The sequence below is a fragment of the Scyliorhinus torazame genome, chromosome 21 (assembly GCF_047496885.1).
Source record: "Scyliorhinus torazame isolate Kashiwa2021f chromosome 21, sScyTor2.1, whole genome shotgun sequence".
Classification (NCBI taxonomy): Eukaryota; Metazoa; Chordata; class Chondrichthyes; order Carcharhiniformes; family Scyliorhinidae; genus Scyliorhinus; species Scyliorhinus torazame.
In genome coordinates this window covers 29,852,587-29,869,608 of record NC_092727.1, presented here as the reverse complement: position 1 = coordinate 29,869,608, position 17,022 = coordinate 29,852,587, and the positions used below count along the sequence as shown (strand labels likewise).

The 17,022-nt window shown below is 45.7% G+C and overlaps 1 protein-coding gene across 3 annotated transcripts in view; it reads right to left on the bottom strand.

Moving 5' to 3' along the window:
- The window catches only part of igsf9bb (immunoglobulin superfamily, member 9Bb), an 889,343-nt gene that overhangs the window by 187,387 nt on the left and 684,934 nt on the right, over nt 1–17,022 (bottom strand). The window lies entirely within an intron of this gene.

Here is a 17,022-nt window from a genome sequence, read left to right as displayed (position 1 = left end):
GGGTATGGCAAAGGGGCCAGGCAGTTTAGTGGTCAGGAAATGTGGAAGAACAGAAACTGGATTCACCGATCCAACCAGCCACGTATTTCTTGGTGGAACACAATTCACTGGTGACGGAGTTCTCTACTCCCGCCGCATGTCGATGGCATTTCCCATTGAAGTCACCCCGCTGGGAAACCTGCGGGAAGGGGTGCGCTGCTAACGGGAGTAGAGAATGCCAACGACTGGAGAATTCCGGCCCGGGTTTCCCCTCTGTTCCGCTGAATTTAATGGCTGCACTTATACCACCTTTGGTATCTGTTTCCTATCACACTGAGAGCTGAGCTGTCTGCCCAGTGACTCAGCCTGCTGCATGCCCAGAAGGAAAAAAGTTAGAGCCAATCGTCTTTTCCCCCCCGCCGTTTTACTGGTGTTCCATTATAAAGTGCACAAGACCACTTCAGACCAGTATTCTTATTTCCCCTTTTTAGTGTTTTTTCCTTCTGGGTGGGAAGTGGAGAGGAGGGAGAGATTGTGGGTTGGTGAGTGCAAGGGGATGATGCGCCCAAAAAGATTGTTGGGGAAGAACAACATCAGGTGCCATGGAGATGATCAAGGGGGCTTGTAGAAGTCATGGGAGGTTGGCCAGCGGAGGTGATTGTAGGCTAGGAAGGATGGGGAGAAAGTTGAGATCCAGATGGGATAGAATGGGTCTGATCACATAGGTGGTTAACAAGGTCATTTTTAGTGCCAAGGGGAAAGCACTCCTGCTTCTCCTGATCCTTATGTAGTGCTGCAAAGACACTTATCTGTCCCATACAACTGGCTTTATCTCCCTTCAGCTGCTGTGTTAAAGTGGTATCACTTCCTCGTTTTCACAGCAGAAAGCACTTAGCTCCTTTTGGTGTGGTGAGAGATTCAATCAGAGCAAGAGTGTTTATGAACACATTGTGGTTAGCATCAAAACAGAGTACTTGAGATGCATTCTAGTGTTGAGGGAGAGATCAACAAACAATCCACTAAGCAGTTGTGCCTGATCCATAAAATTGTCAATCACACGCTAGCGAAAGGTTTTTCTTTGTGAAATTGAATAGCAGTTTTGAATTTCAAAGACTGTCAGGCATTTTGAAACCCTTTCAAGTGATATAGGCTTTCAAGGAACCTGCAACAGCTTTAAAGAAGTCTGTCTGAGGCAGCAGATGTTTGGAAAAGGTAAGTGAAAATGCAATAATTTGTTCATTGTCTGGACTGCTCTTCAACTTTCAGGCAGGAGTCTGATGGGGGCAAGGGCTCTGATGGGGGTCTCTGATAGGATTGACTGATGATGGATCTGATGGGGGGTCTGATGGGTAGACTGGGGGGGGGGGATTCAACCCCTAGGACCCTTGGTTGACCCACTTCTGCAGCCTGGCAGCGGCTGAGGGGCACTTAATCAGTGCTCTGACCCTCTTGACCACAACAGGGCTGTGCTTGAGCAACCTTGCCCTAAATCTCGCCTGGTTGATTTCCCTATGTGGAGTCGGGGAGGTGGAGAAGACTTGGGCTTCAAACATTAATTGCATGCATCTGCATGCTTAACATTGATTAAATGTTTCTGCTGGTGCAGGGCGGATAGTGCGTTACCGCCGGCAGCAGGGGAATCGGAGCATAGCAACAGGTGCCAAACCCGTTTTTTGGGGGGCACGTCAATCTCCGCCCCATCAGGATTCCCGATCGGAGCGGAGGTCAATAGAGAATCCCGGCCAAAATCTTAGACTTGCATCGTCATTCAAAATATGTACATGACAGACCCACCTCCTGTGAGTGGATTGGTTTAGCTTCCTTCATTAAAACTGGAAGGAGGCAGACTTATGGGGTTAAGGTTAAAATTGCTTTAAATCTCACTTCCCATGTGACTCAAACCCACCCGTTGTTTGGTGAAGAGGGTTAAGATCATCCCCATTATCTTTGCTACATGCTTTTTGCTGAATATAGGCTCTCCACAACCCAATCGCCACAACCTAACAAAGACTTTGGCAAAACAAAACCCGCCATTTATGATTCAGCAGTCATATATTATTGTTCACCGGTGATCCCATGAGATTACCTGGTTGCCCAAGACCGGGAAATCCAGACACCCACCATAACATCGGCAAAGCAGGTTAAAGCAGAGATTGACAGCCTCATTAAGATATTTAAATTGCCTCCTGGGAGATGCCTGGCTGCCCCAAAACCTAGTAATGGGTGGGTGAGCGTCAGGGTTCAGGTTTATAAGATCTAACCCTCGGTCACCGCCCTGATCCATCTGTTTTTGGTTGATAAAATTCATCCCTGTGGACCTCAGATTGAGAACCTATGCATTGTAACATTCAAACTGCTTTCAAGATGGTGTTTGTTGTAGACGGAGGCAAAGATTCCACAAGAGGCTAGGATGACAGGTTACTACTCACTTTATTCCACACTAGTCTCAGTGATGAGAACATCATCCAGGTACACGGCCACCCTTGGCATCCCTCGCAAGATGTTCTCCATAACCCTCTGGAAAATTGCGCAAGCTGAGGAGACTCCGAACGGCAACCACATATACTCGTACAATCCCCAATGGGATTGTCACATATTTCCGGGAACTTGGCTCGAGCACCAGCTGCAAGGACGCGTGGCTCATGTCCAGCTTAGTGAAGGTATTTCCGGCGCTGAGTCGGGCGTAGAGATCCGTGATTGGAGGGACTGGGTAACGGTCAAGGCCCGTTCACGGCCATTTTATAGTCCCCACAGAGCCCCATCAACCCGTCCGGCTTCAACACGGGGAACACGGGCATGGCCCAATCAGCACAGTGGACAGGGTGAATAATTCTCAGCTGCTCCAAAAGGTCCAATTCCTGGTCTACCTTGGCGTGAAGTGCTTACGGCATAGGGCGGGCGTGGAAATACCAACCCGTCTGGCTTGTCTGGGTAAGTCAAGTTCCTGATTAGCGCATAAGTTGGTCTGCCAACAGCGATCAGCGAGGTGACGGTCTGTCGCTCGTCACTGGTAATGGCAGTCGTACGGAAAAAACGTTGACGTCTTTTGACATACTGGGCCCAATCGTCCGAGTCAGCGTCAAAGGCCTCAAATTTATCTATGTGTGCCATGCCTGCCGGTCGGAGAGCGGCCTCCCGGGCTGGTTGAAAAATGATCGGAGGTCGCAGCACTTGCCTCTCACGGCAACTTCATCCCATCCTCGTCGCCAGTGTTGTAGGTGGAGGCAAAGACTCCACGTGAGGCCAGGCTGACTGGGCACAACTCACTTTATTCCACACTAGTCACAATAAACGCTACTCTCCACACTGCACTTCCCGCAGGGCCTCCTTCCCCGAACTGGTTCCAGGTCGGGGTTTAGAATCTGTGGGGTGTTCCTCCAATTAGGAGGGAGCTCCGCCCCCTAGTCACTCTGAGGTGTTGGAGGGGAATCTTTCTCTGAGCTTCTGCTGCTTCTGGCTGTAACCCTGCTTCCAGACCTGGTGTGTTATTCTGTATGCTGGCTGCCTTTTCTGGACTATAGTAATGGTGAACGGTGCTCCAGCCAGTTGGATAGAGGAGACGTTGCTTGCAGGGTAATGAGAGGATGGAGTTGCCTGCTTGCATGCTACGCCTGGGACTAGTACTTGTTACTGGCTGCCTTTCTGCTCACCGGCTGGGAGTGGAGCATGGGGCGGATTTTGGTTAGCCTGCTGCCATGTTGGAAGTGGAGGATATTGGACTCACCTTTGCAGTTTTGGACTGGATGATGCCCGGAGATCGGATGCCGGAACTGTGAGAGCAGTAGGGCAGTGGCCCAATTGACTATGTGTACTGCTTGTACTGATATTGGTTTTGTTTAATTGTTGGGGAATTGTATGGCTGTTATTATATTTTTGTTGTGTATTGTTATTTTGGATTTAGCGGCTGGGTGTGCGCCGGTTGCGGCCCTCCTGTTTCTGTGCACTGGGGATTCAGAGCTCCTTCCAGGTGCTAATGATGGGGAGGGATGTTCTTTCTCTCTCCCTCAACCACGCCCTGCCTGTCCTTTTCCGGTGGACTGAGCAGCTTGCGGGCGCCTTTTCACCGATGTGGGACTATTGCTGGAGCTGGGGAGGGTGGGGAGGGAAGAGTGCACTGACATGACTGCCGGCGGCTTTGCCTTGCACTTAATTGTTTGTTAAATTTCTTGTAGTTGCCCTGTCCTTTGTCTTTTTTTTTTGTAAAGGGAGTTCTCTCCCTCTCTCTTCTGTCATGTCCCGTTTCAGTGTGTCCTTTTCCGGTGGTCTGCGCTGATCATTTGGGTGCCTTTCTACCAACCATTGGGGTGCAGAGATGGCCGTATGCTGGCTTTGCAGCTGGTGTTTTTTTCACAAGAACTGTTCTGGTTTGAACTGTGCCTCCTCTTGGGAGCGGAGGGTGTGTTGTCTTGCTCTCTCACACACCATGCCCTGCACCAGTGTGTCCTTTCACGGTAGTCTGTGTTGCTTGTTTGGAAGCCTTTCCGCGAATGTGGAGCTATCGTTGGGGTCAGGAATGGGGAGGGTGGTAGGTGGTCGGGGTGGATGGTGTGTGCTGTGTTGAGAGCTGGTGATATTGTACTTTCTTGGTGTCTTGTAAATGCTTTTCGCATATTACTGATTTTCGTGACTGTTTTTAGCATGTTGCTGATTCTTTTGTATTCTTGAGTGTTCAATAAACTTAAAATATCTGTCAGAAGGGAAGCGGATGCCATTCAGCTCTGTCCCTATAGTGGGTTTAACGGTATTGACACAGTTTTTTTTCAATGGGTATCAACTGGTCGACTTCTTTTCCCTAGTGTTTTGTTTCACTTATTGGCCAGGATTTTCCAGTCCCGTCGTGGCAGGACCTGTCGCCGGATATTTGTTGTCTTTTGGCAGGACTGGACCAGCCTGGAGTGGACGGGGCCAGAAAATCCAGTCAATTGTCTGACGTCTGTTCTTGCACAAGGTTTGGAGATTTTGTGTGTGTTTTCACAAACCCTCTCAAATCAAATCCATTCCAGATCCTACTGGCACAAACAGCAGCTGATTCATTCCTCCTATTCACCCTTCGCTCATTAAGTAACAAACAGACTCTTGACTTGTCATAATTGTACTCTCCGGCAAGAGCTTTCACAAAAAGTGCATCCAGGAGACATATTCAATGAGGATAATGTGATCTTCTGACACAAACATGTGACAACATGTTCTTTTTATTGACATACTGCCCACAGATAAGAACTGACAGTTCCATTAGACAACAATATGAATCGGCAACCTTTCAGCAGGAAAATATAGACCACTTTGTGAAAGCCTCCACTTAAACCCGTGAGGATTGTGCGCCGCCTTCTTGTACACAAGCAACGAGGATCATTTATTATCAGAGTTAACTGGTTACCAGGCCTGTCATACTGTTATACATGGCACTATCCGGTGACCTATGAACTCTGCATTTCCGCCCTCTTCTCTTCTGCGGACTTGCGTTCATCCTTACTGCCTTGGCTCAGTGGGGCACATTCACCTCTGAATTGAAAGGTCATAGGTTCAAGATAACAAATAGGTAAACTGGACTTATACTTCTGCTGCAGCACTGAAGGAGTGCTGCACAGCTGGAGGCACTGTATTTCTGCTAAAGTTTTAATTAAGATGGCAGTTTCTCGGGAAAATGTGAAAGATCCCACGGCAGATCAGGGGAGATCTCTCAGTTTTCTGGCTGACTTTTATCCCTTAATTAGCCATGTTCTGACCAGGTGAGAAGGGGTGAACTGTTCCGTTTGGTTCACCACAGCAAAGGTTTAAATTTATTTTTCACCAAGACATGCCTTTTCCATATCTGAATGTATTTATAACCGTTTAAGCTGTGAATAATATGAATGTACACATGCACACATATCGGAAATAAGGAGAGTTAGAGTCCAATTAAAAAAAAGTAAAGGAATATATAATTAAATGCCCTTTGATTGTCCTGGAACGCGTAGATTTTAAATGCTGCGGCCAATTTGGGTTAGCTGGTTTCTAGGACGGGGTTAGATGTAGAAGATGTTGCAATTGTTACGAGGTTATGGTTTGCAGGTAGGCTTCTGGTATAGTTAGCTTCTTGGAAACACACTTATTCGAAAAGAGAGAGAGGGATGGAGAGCAGCCTTCAGCATGGTTCCATGCTGAAGACTTCCTTGACACTACTTGTGCCACTAGTGGCTAGGCAGCCTTTCCTTGAAATACTTCGCCCATTGTTTATTTCTAAGAGATTTTTGGGTATGTGTGTGGCAGCCATTGTTCCAATATCTATTAGATTGCATTTCTAATGTCCCTGCCTTGGGGCGAAATTCTCCGTTTGGGAGACTGTGGGTGGGATTCTCCGATTGCCGACACTGAAATTGCGTCTGGCGATTGGCCTGAGAATCTGTTTTTACGATGAAATTGGGGAGGGCGTTGTGTTTCGGATGTTCCTCCCCCTCAAAACTGGCATAATCACTGAGCATGCCGCACGCCATTGGGCCGACGGCGTCGGTCGCGTGTGCTCTCAGTTTTCGGGGACCTCATGTGGCGGCTGCAGACTGTCGGGGAAGGGAGGTGGCCAGGGGGCGCTTTGGCGGGGGTTGGGGGAAACTGTTTGGGGATGGTCTGGGGGTGGCGAGGGGGGTTACAGGGGGGCAGTATCTGGCAGGCCGGGTCTGCACACGGCTGGCACTATGTTGTAGGGCGCTGCCGCCCCAGGTCACCGGCTCGCGCATGCGTAGCCACGGGCCCGGTCAGTCTCCGCCCGTATCTGCAGGTAAGGCTTTACATGGCGTAGCTGCTATTCCCCCACCGGGCAGAGCATCGGTGCGGGGGTGGCCCTGACTTTTTGGTCGTAAGACCAGGCGCTTCCTCCGGACATAGCCGCAAAATCGAAGAAACCAGCCCTATGTTCTCCCGCCAGAGATGAATTGCATTCCCACTGGGAAGCGATTTCCAATCCTCCACCATGCAAAGTTAAGCATGGCGAGGGAGTCCCGAGGGAATCCCACTATTTTGAGCGAGCTGCCCGATAGCAAGGTTCCACTGCCATAGTCAAGAAGGAGGTGAAAGCATTTTACAGTTTTTAGAATCTTTAAGAAGGTTAGTTAAATCTTGAGAATTTGGTGCAACACTTATACTTTTTGAGACAGGCTGGTTTGTGGACTCCGCAATGAATCTATTCAGAGGAAGCTGCTTACTGTAAGTGACTTAACTCTAAAAGCTGCTGTGGAAGTTGCCACATCCATTGAGCAAGCAACAAAAGAGGTTTCATTGATAGAGGCTGGAGCAAAATAGAACTACTATTAACCCAGATTTGTGCATAGATTATTATCTACAGCTGCTGATTAAAGAATAGTTTGCTGGAGGGCAAAAATTCAGCAAAATTGGTCTTTCAAACGCACATCTGCAGATGAATGTGGCCAACTCACAGCCACTACACATCATGGCAATGCACAAAGGTCTGTTTCGTGACAGAAGACTTCCTTTTGGAATACATCTGCGTGTACTCTTTTTCAAAGATCCATGAATCAAATTCTAACTGGATTGAATGGAGTGCAATGTTATTTAAAATACATACTCATTACCGTTTTGAGTGAGCACGAATCATAGAATAATAGAATTTACAATGCAGAAGGAGGCCATTCGGCTCATCGAGTCTGCACCAGCTCTTGGAAAGAGCACCACACTTAAGCTCACGCCTCCACCCTATCCCTGTAACCCCACCTAAGCTTTTTGGACACTAAGGGCAATTTATCATGGCCAATCCACCTAACCTGCACATCTTTGGATGGTGGGAGGAAACCGGAGCACCCGGAGGAAACCCACGCACACACGGGGAGAACGTGCAGATTCCTTGCAGAACGAACAGACAGTGACCCAAGACAGGAACAATTGGTAAATTTGAGAGCTGCCCTGAAGTGGTTATAAAGTGACAACCTGTGAGTTAAAAAGGAAAAGTGTGACTTTTCAAGTCATCCATAAATTCCATATTATCGACAAAGGCGGTTAACACAAAAAGCTGAAGAAAATATCAGCAATCTTAGAAGAACCATTTCCTCAAAATATGACACATTTAAAGTAGTTTTTAGGATTGATCAATTATTATGGTAAATTTGTGCCAAATTTAGCAACGCGGTTGAAGTCTTTACATACGTTCCAATGGGTCAAACAGGCATGAAACTCGTCAGAAGAATGTGGAAATGCACGCAGTTAAGTGAAATAGATGTTACAGAAGTCAGAGCTGTTGGTTCATTATAATCCCAAGATGAAGTTGCAACTTGCTTGCGAAGCCTCACCCTATGGAGATTGTTCAGTTGTCTCACACATTATGGCTCCAGGAGGGGAACAACCGATAGAATTTGCTTCAAACACTCTTACTATTGCAGAAATGAATTACGCTCAGCTAGAAAAAGAAGCTTTGAGCATGGTAAGAAGTTTCTACCATTAGTTTTATGGGCGTCATTTTACTCTTTTGACAGATTTCTGACCCTTGACTACAATCATTGGGTTATATAAAGGGATACCTACTTTGGCAGCTAGTAGATTGCAAAGATGGTCATTGGTATTGTCGGCACACACTTATGATATCTAGTATCAGAAGTCAGAGCAGCATGCAAATGCTGATGCTTTATCACGATTGCCATTACAAGTCAAGGTTGACCCTAAAGAGCATTTTGTCAATATTTTATATTTCCTGCTCATGGATAGTGTACTTGTGACTTCATCTCAAATTCAAAGACATATAAGAACTGTTGGAGGGAAGTAAAGCTCAGAGTCTGTTCTCGACCGCATGGAGTTGTAAAAGTTGCGTTTATTTCGGAATGGCTGTGTGCACACATGAGAGGCAAGTTCTGCTGCTAGCTTTAGCTCACAACAGCCAGCTCTGAACATAGTCAGAATTACATGCATATATATTCAAAGTTCTTTCAGGTTTGCAATTAGGCATTTGACGTCATCAATTCGGTCGGAACAATACAAGGTGATCAGGATGCATATTTCCTGGTTTCTTTTAATGGGAAAACGATCAGCTAACATAATGCTTCTTTACAATCTCCTGGGTTCTGTTCAACATATTGAACTTCTGGATCGGGTGTTAATGTGTTTTCATCCCCTGCACTGGGCTGGACAATGAATCCCTTACAGACAGACTGGAGCCATGATGCCGGTCCCCTTTCTTATACTAATGCCCTGTGAGATGATTGAATTATCTCCAATGCAGGTGACTTCTAAACATTTTAACCCCTTGCCTGCTGGTTTTTCCCTTGACCTGTGCTGTTATAATACTTGAGACATATTTATTGTTACTTGTACCAATTCTGACACACATATAGCAATTTCTTCCGCTAACAGAACTGATCCAGTGATGTGGAAGGTGAAGGACTTGGCCAAAAAAGGAATGTTGTCAGATGTTCATAGGAATTATCCAGACCTCAAGCCTTACATCATACAAAGATTTGAGTGAACAGTGCAGAATGATGTTGTATTATGGGGAATCCATGTGATTATTCCTCCGTGCTTGTGTAGTATACTCCTTGACTAACTGTATGAGGGGTATCTTGGTGTGGTGAGGATGAAGGAATTGGCACTGGGATTATTTTTGGTGGCCAGGATTAGATGCTCAAATTGAAGAGAAATTAGAGTAATGTCAATCCTGTGCAAAGCTAAGGGGCACGCCACCAACACAATCATTATATCGTGAGAATGGCCAGCACAGCTATGGCAGAGAATACACATCGAATATGCTGGTCCACTAGAGGGTCACATGTTGAAATGACCAGAAATCTCAAAAATTAATTCAACAATGACCAAGCAAACTATTGAGAAATTAGATGAAATATTCACAAGATTTGGAACACTTGAGCAGATTGTCAGTGATAAGGGCATGCAGTTTACTTCGAAGGAGTTTGAGCACTATTTGATGGGAACGGTATACACCGGATCAAGTCAGCTCCATATCATCCTGTAACAAATGGATGGGCCGAACGTTTTGTGCAATCATTAAAAGCCATCTATCAAAGTGTCAAAGGACCAGGGGGCATTGGTAAGAAGAATTTTAAAAATCCTAATGTCTTACCGGAGTACATGCCACCATGCAAAGTACACTGGCAATGCCAGTTCAAGAGGAAACTACAAACAATGTTGGATTTGTTCACTCTAACAGATATTTCAAAGATTGTCAAATGACAACAACCTGCACACATTGCTGGCAGGGATAAAAATTCTAAAAATCGAGTACTCAACCAGTGCCAGTGAGGAGCTACAGCACCAATGAGAAATAGGTACCTGCTGTGATCCTAGCAAAGACAGGTCCAATATCATACACCATACAGAAGGGTGATGAAAGAGTTTGGCGACATCATGCTGATAATTTGCTCGCTGGATGAAGTGTGTTCACAGAAATTCCTCTGGGGGTTCTATCTTCAGAAGATCTAGAGAGCAATATTTCTGACAGTGACAAGTTCGGATTCTGTTTCTGAGTCTTTTCAATGCCCATAGTGACAGAGACTGAAATAACTAGCCAAGTATCATCTGCAGAAAGGAATGAGGACATTTCCGATGTCTCAAGAAGCCAAGTTCAAGAATGCCGAATTCTACCAAAAAGGAATAGACTTCCACCACAGACACTGGCTCAGTGAATTGTATATATGAATAGAAATAATGCATTGTGGATCTGTAGTATAAATGTTAACTGTTGTCGTTGCACTAAAAGGGGAGGGGTGTTATGTATCTGAGAATACATTCCTGCTGATTTAGTGTCACGTGATGTGTAGTAACATCAGCAGAACATTGGCGCAGGCTTTAGGCAGGTCACCATCTCAGATTGTATGAGCAACATCTCTGAATAAACCTCTCATCGTGTTTTATAAGAATCCAGAATGCGGGCAACTCCACACCTTTTCCCTTTGCGGCAGCAAAGAAATATAACAGTTTAAATGTTTTCAACATGAAAGGGGCATAGCCTCATGACAACAATTAAAACATATGTGATGTGTTAGGCAGGTTGGTTCGATGTGGAGTGCACTCGATGCAGGGAAGTAAGAAACAGATGTCTAACACAGGAGAAGGTCCAACACTTTTATTCAAGTAGACGAACTGCTGTACATATTCAGCTCTGGGTCGACACTACACTGATCTGACTAGTGACCTTGTAGTAGCCTGACCAGACTTACTAGCTACCGCACGGTGTTTGTGCTTGCTAGCTCGTGGACTCTGACTATCTCAGTAGCTGGGTCCCGAGAGAGTGGGAAACCTAGTGCCCTCTGGCTTTATAGTGGTAGTGTCCTGTCTGGTGATTGGCTGTGCTGTGTTGTATGCTTACTGGTCATCCTTTGTGTCAATCACTGCCTGTCTGCATCTCATTATATACATGAATGGATATTATGACAATATGATCCAACCCTTTATTTAATTGCTATTTATGGGAACTTGCTGTGTGTCAAGCGATTGCCATGCTTCCTTCCTTATCGCAATGGCTACGCTTCAAAGGTATATCATTGGCTGTACATCCTGAGGTTGTGAACAGCTCCCTGCAACTGCATGCCTTTTTTTCTATCCTCTTGGGACTGTTTAAAAGCATTTTTTTCTGCTCAGCATACCAGCAACTCCCTCTGAAAATTGTAGTTTTGTGTGTTTTTGTTTTATTGTGTATTTATCGATGGTGGGAGGAGACCTGAGTTCCAGCCCTCAATGGCACATTATTAAGGAGGATGTATATACAAAAGGCAAGTTCACGAACCATTAGCACAACTCATACACTCAAGAGCGATTTAATCAGCAGATTGAAAATTCACTTATTCTTCAAGAGAGGGCAGCTTTCAAACAACTTCCGAGGATTTGCTTGACCCATTGTGATGAAGCTTCAGCTGTTTTCTCATTAAGACGTTTGATCAGTGAGAAGAAAAATGTCATTTTGGGTTGAGGACCTGTACTTGGATGGGGTAAGGGATGAATTACATTGAAGGCTCTCTATGATGTCAGCTCAGCAGCGGCACGTTCTGGCGGTTCAAATCCCACTCCAGAGATTTAGCACAAAGTATAGGCTGATGCTCCCAGTACAGAACAGAAGGAGTTTTGCACTGTTAGATGTGCACCTTCAAGATGATATTCTTTTAAAAAAAATTAATTTTAGAGTACCCAATTCATATTTTCCAATTACGGGGCAATTTAGCGTGGCCAATCCACCTACCCTGCACATCTTTGGGTTGTGGAGGTGAAACACACGCAAACACGGGGAGAATGTGCAAACTCCACACGTACAGTGACCCAGAGCCAGGATCGAACCTGGGACCTCGGCGCCGTGAGGCAACAATGCTAACCACTGCGCCACCGTGCTGCCCACCAGATGATATTCTAAACCAAAGTTAGCAAACTAAAGTTGCTCTCTCAAGTAGACATGTATGATCCTATTTATGCCTCTCCAAAAGATGTCCAAATCCCTACCCCATGACTGGGTCCCCTCCTCTCAATGTCTGGCTCCCCTCCTCCCGATGTCCCATTTCCCCACCCCATGTCTGACTCCTCCCACCGTCCAAAGATGTGCAGGTTAGGCGGATTGGCCATGGTAAATTGCCCCAAGTGTTCAACGGTTTGGTGGGGTTAGAGAAGAGGGCAGGGGTTGGGCCTGGGTAGTGCGCTCTTTCGGAGAGGTGATGCAGACTGGATGGGCCAAATGGCCTCCTTCTACACTGCAGGGATTCTATGATTCTATGACGGGATCAGATTATCTGGTCATTATCACACGGCTGAATGCAAATTGGCTACTGTATTTCCTACAATATAAGAATAACTGCATTTCAAAAATACTTAATTAGCTGCAAAGCACTTTGAGACGTTTTGAATTCATGAACTGCACTGCATGAATGAAAGTTTTTTTCCTTCCTGAATATCTCAGCTTTCTGTCATGATTGTCGGTTTTGGGCATAGTGATAGGTTGGCTAACATATGCATTATGGGTAGATAAAATTAGTCAGAATGTACATGTACAGCTGGGCGAGTACAACATAACGGATTCCTGTTGACACAGGAGGACACATCCTTGAGCAGTTCAGTCAGGCCGGGAGAGATAAAAATACAAAGTAGAAATCCTGGCAGCTTATGCTTAGCCAGAATGCAAACTCAATTAAGAATTAATAATAAAAAGGAGCTAAGTTATGTTGTCAAAGTACGATTTACTTGAACTAACACAACTAACAGAAGGTAACAGAAGGTAATGGAAAAGAAGGAAATGGAATGAACTAAGCCCAAGAGGATCAAGGCAACCTTGGTAAATAAACTGTATTTTCCGCTGCATAAGATGGGACTTTTTCTCCAAAAGATCAGACCTCATCTTATACGCTGCTTCGACTTACCTACTATTTAATTGGATTTTAGATGCCGATGCTTTATAAATAAATGCAAGCAAACCCCATGCCTTATCTCAAAATGTCTCTAGTCGCGTCACGCCAATCTTATACGGCAGTGCTCCAGCTGTAAGTCATAAAATATGCTGAAGAAAATGTCGGGAACATGACTGCTCACCATAAATACGGGGCTGGATTCACTGCAGCCCTCCGCCGAAATGGCGTTTTGCGCTGGGGCGGAGAATCAAACTTTCCAACGTAATCAGGCCCAGCGCCACTCCAGCGATTCTCTGGGTCCGAATATCCGCATGTTTGCGAATTACGCCGCACGGCTGGGGGCCATTGACAGAGGCTCGCCCAGCAGACCTCATGGGCATCTGGGCGAGTGATCGGGCCGAACGGATCCTCGGGCGTGCGGCCGATCGGGGGGGGGGCCTAATTTCTTCACGTGGGTCCATGGTCCGAGTCTGCCATGGCACTCGGCGCAGGCATGCGCATGCGCGTACTCGGAACCGGAAGTCCGGGGGCCAGTATCCGCAGCCAAAGCAGCGTGAAGCACTCCGGGTCCCTGCTAGCCCCCTGAAGGTAAGTGAATCGGCTGGTATTTCTTTCAGGAAACTCGGGAGTGCAACGCTAGCGTTTTTACACTGGCGTGGGGACATAGCCCCATTTTGGGAGAATCCAGCCCACGGAGTCAGTGAGAAAAATGTTCAGGACTGGGGCAAGATGAAGGATGTGTTGCATACAACCCAGAAGACCAAAAAAAGCAAACTGCGGATCTAAAGCCAGGTGGACGAACAGAGAACAGAAGTTGGGAGTGTATGTGTTGGCACCAACGAGCTGCGTGCCGCAGATTAATTGCAGTTCAGCTCATCTCGCATAAGAATGGAGTTCAAAAAAATCGGAAATTTAATCAATTCGACTTTAAACCGAAAAAGACTTGAATAAGAATTGAACTTTAGCTACTGTCCTAGGGCTGGATTCTTCCGCCCTGCCCGCTGCAAGAATGCCACGGGCGAGAGGCAGACAATTCAGAAGGCCATTGACCTCGGGTGGGATTCTCCGGTCGCCGGGCGGATGTGGCCAGAGAACCCCGCCCCTAGTTTAACTCATTGAAACAGTCAGGCAGTCCCCAACATTGTGGGATATAAACTAATGCATCCTCATTCAATGTAGGCATTGATAGACTGAAGACACTGTTAATCAAGCTCATTCAATGAGTTGTCTACCTGCAAGTACATAGACACAACTTGCTTGCTATTGTATTCATTGTATTCTATTGTTTTCATGTCTTTCGATACAGTGTTGCTAGGATAACTTCATATTTATCCACATTATACTTCACCTGCCATGTATTTGCCCACTCACTCAACTTGTCTAAAACACCTTGAAGCCTTCTCCTCACCACTCACATTCCCACCAAGCTTTGTGTTGTCAGCAAACTTAGAAATATAACATTTGTTTCCCACATTCAAACCTATTAATTAACAAGACAGTGGAGGCTTAAATCTTATACTTGCAAATGAATACTGGGTTGGATAGCATTTTCGCTAACATGGGCTGGCGAAGATTGTCAGGTAAATAAGAATAAGTGTCCGGATTATTATAAGGGTTATAATAGCATGTGGAGTTTTGGGAAATACCAGCCAGTTAGGCAATAGCAGATTTCTTCTTCTTTGGGCCATCAAAATATCATAGTTCCAGTACATCCAAACTGTCTGACATCCAGTTTCTCACACCAGGTATTCTCATGCTGTTCTAATACAAATTTGTCACAAAATCAGTACTTTTCTTTTGCTGTGGATGAGTACACACCAGGAGCCAAGTTACAACAATCATTTTACTCAAACTCTTGATATATGAAGAAGTTTTTGATAAAGTCCCACTTAAGACGTTAGTGTGCAAAATCAAAGTTCATGTGATTGGGGGGCAATATATTGGCATGAATTGAGAATTGGTTAGCAGACAGGAAACAGAGAGTAGGATAAATGAGTCTTTTTTGAAGTGGCAGGCAGTGACTAGTGGGATCCCGCAGGAATCAGTGCTTGGACCCCAAACGTTAACAACATACATCAATGATTTGGATGCAGGAATCAAAAGTAATATTTTCAAGTTTGGTAACAACACATAACTTGGTAGGAATGTGAGTGGTGAGGAGGATGTTAAGGGGCTTCAAAGTGATTTAGACAAGTTGAGTGAGTCGCAATTTCATGGCAGATGCAGCATAACATGGATAAATGTGAAATTACATACGTGTCTTCATACGGCAGTCCCTGAAAACAAGCATATAGGTTCAGCATACAGGTTCAGCAAGCAATTAGGAAGGCAAACAGTCCAAAGGTGTGCAGGTTAGATGGAATGGCCATGATAAATTGCCCTTAGTGTCCAAAAAGGTTAGGTTGGGTAACCGGGATAGGGTGGAGGTGTGGGCTGATGTAGGGTGCTCTTTCCAAGAGCCAGTGCAGACCTGATGGGCTGAATGGCCTCCTTCTGCACTGCAAATTCTATGAAATGTGGACCTTCATTGCAAGCGGACTTGTGTACAGAAGCACCAATGTCTTACTGCAGCTGTACAGGGCTTTGGTGAAACCACACCTAGATATTGTGTGCAGTTTTGGTCTCCTTATCTAAGAAAGGATATGCTTGCCATAGATGGAGTGCAGCAGAGGTTCACCAGACTGGATTGTTGCATGAGGAGAGATTGGGTTCAATGGGCCTGTATTTGCTGGAATTGAGAAGAATGAGAGGGGATATAATTGAAACATTTAACATTTTGACAGGACTGTGCAGACTGGGTGTAGGGATGTTGTTTCCTCTGGTTGGGGGTCTAGAACAAGAGGTCAGAGTCTCAGGATATGTAGTAGGCCATTCTGGATGAGAACAGACATCTTCGTTCAAAGGATGTGAACATGTAGAATTCTCTACCGCGGAGGATCTGGAGGCCAAGTCACTGAATATATTAAGAAGGAAATACATAGTTTTCATATTCTAAAGGTGTCGAGGTGTCTGGGGAGAGTGCAGGAGTATGGTGTAGAGACAGAGGATCAGCCATGATCATATTAAATGTCGGAGCAGGCTCGAAGGACCAGGTGGCCTATTCTTGCTCCCATTTTCTATGTTTCTATATTAAGAACGAAAGCTTGCCTGGGCTAGTTTTATCAGCAAAGTGATGGAAGGAGTCACGAACAGTGTTATCAAGTGGCACTTAGTCAGCAATAACATGCTCACGGATGCTCAGTTTGTGTTCCACCAGGGTCACTCACCTCCTGACCTCATTACAGCCTTGGTTCAAACAGGACAAAAGAGCTGAATGTCAGAGGTGAGGTGAGAGTGACTGAATTGACATCAAGGCATTATTTGGCAGAGTATGGCATTAAGGAGCCTTAGCTAAACTGGAGTCAATGGGAATCAGGGGGAAAACTCTCCACTGGTTGGAATCATATCTGGCACAAAGGAAAATGGTTGTGGTGGTTGGAGGTCAATCATCTCAGCTCAAGAACATCACTGCAGGAGTTCCTCAGTGTACTGTCCTAGGCCCAACTATCTTCAGCTGTTTTATCAATGACCTTCCTTCCATCACAAGGTCAGAAGTGGGGATGTTTGTGGATGATGCACAATGTTCAGTGCAGTCCATGTCCAAATGCAGCAAGGCCTGGACAATATCCAGGCTTGATCTTAAATGTGGCAAGTTACATTCATGCTACACACGTGCCAGGTAATGACC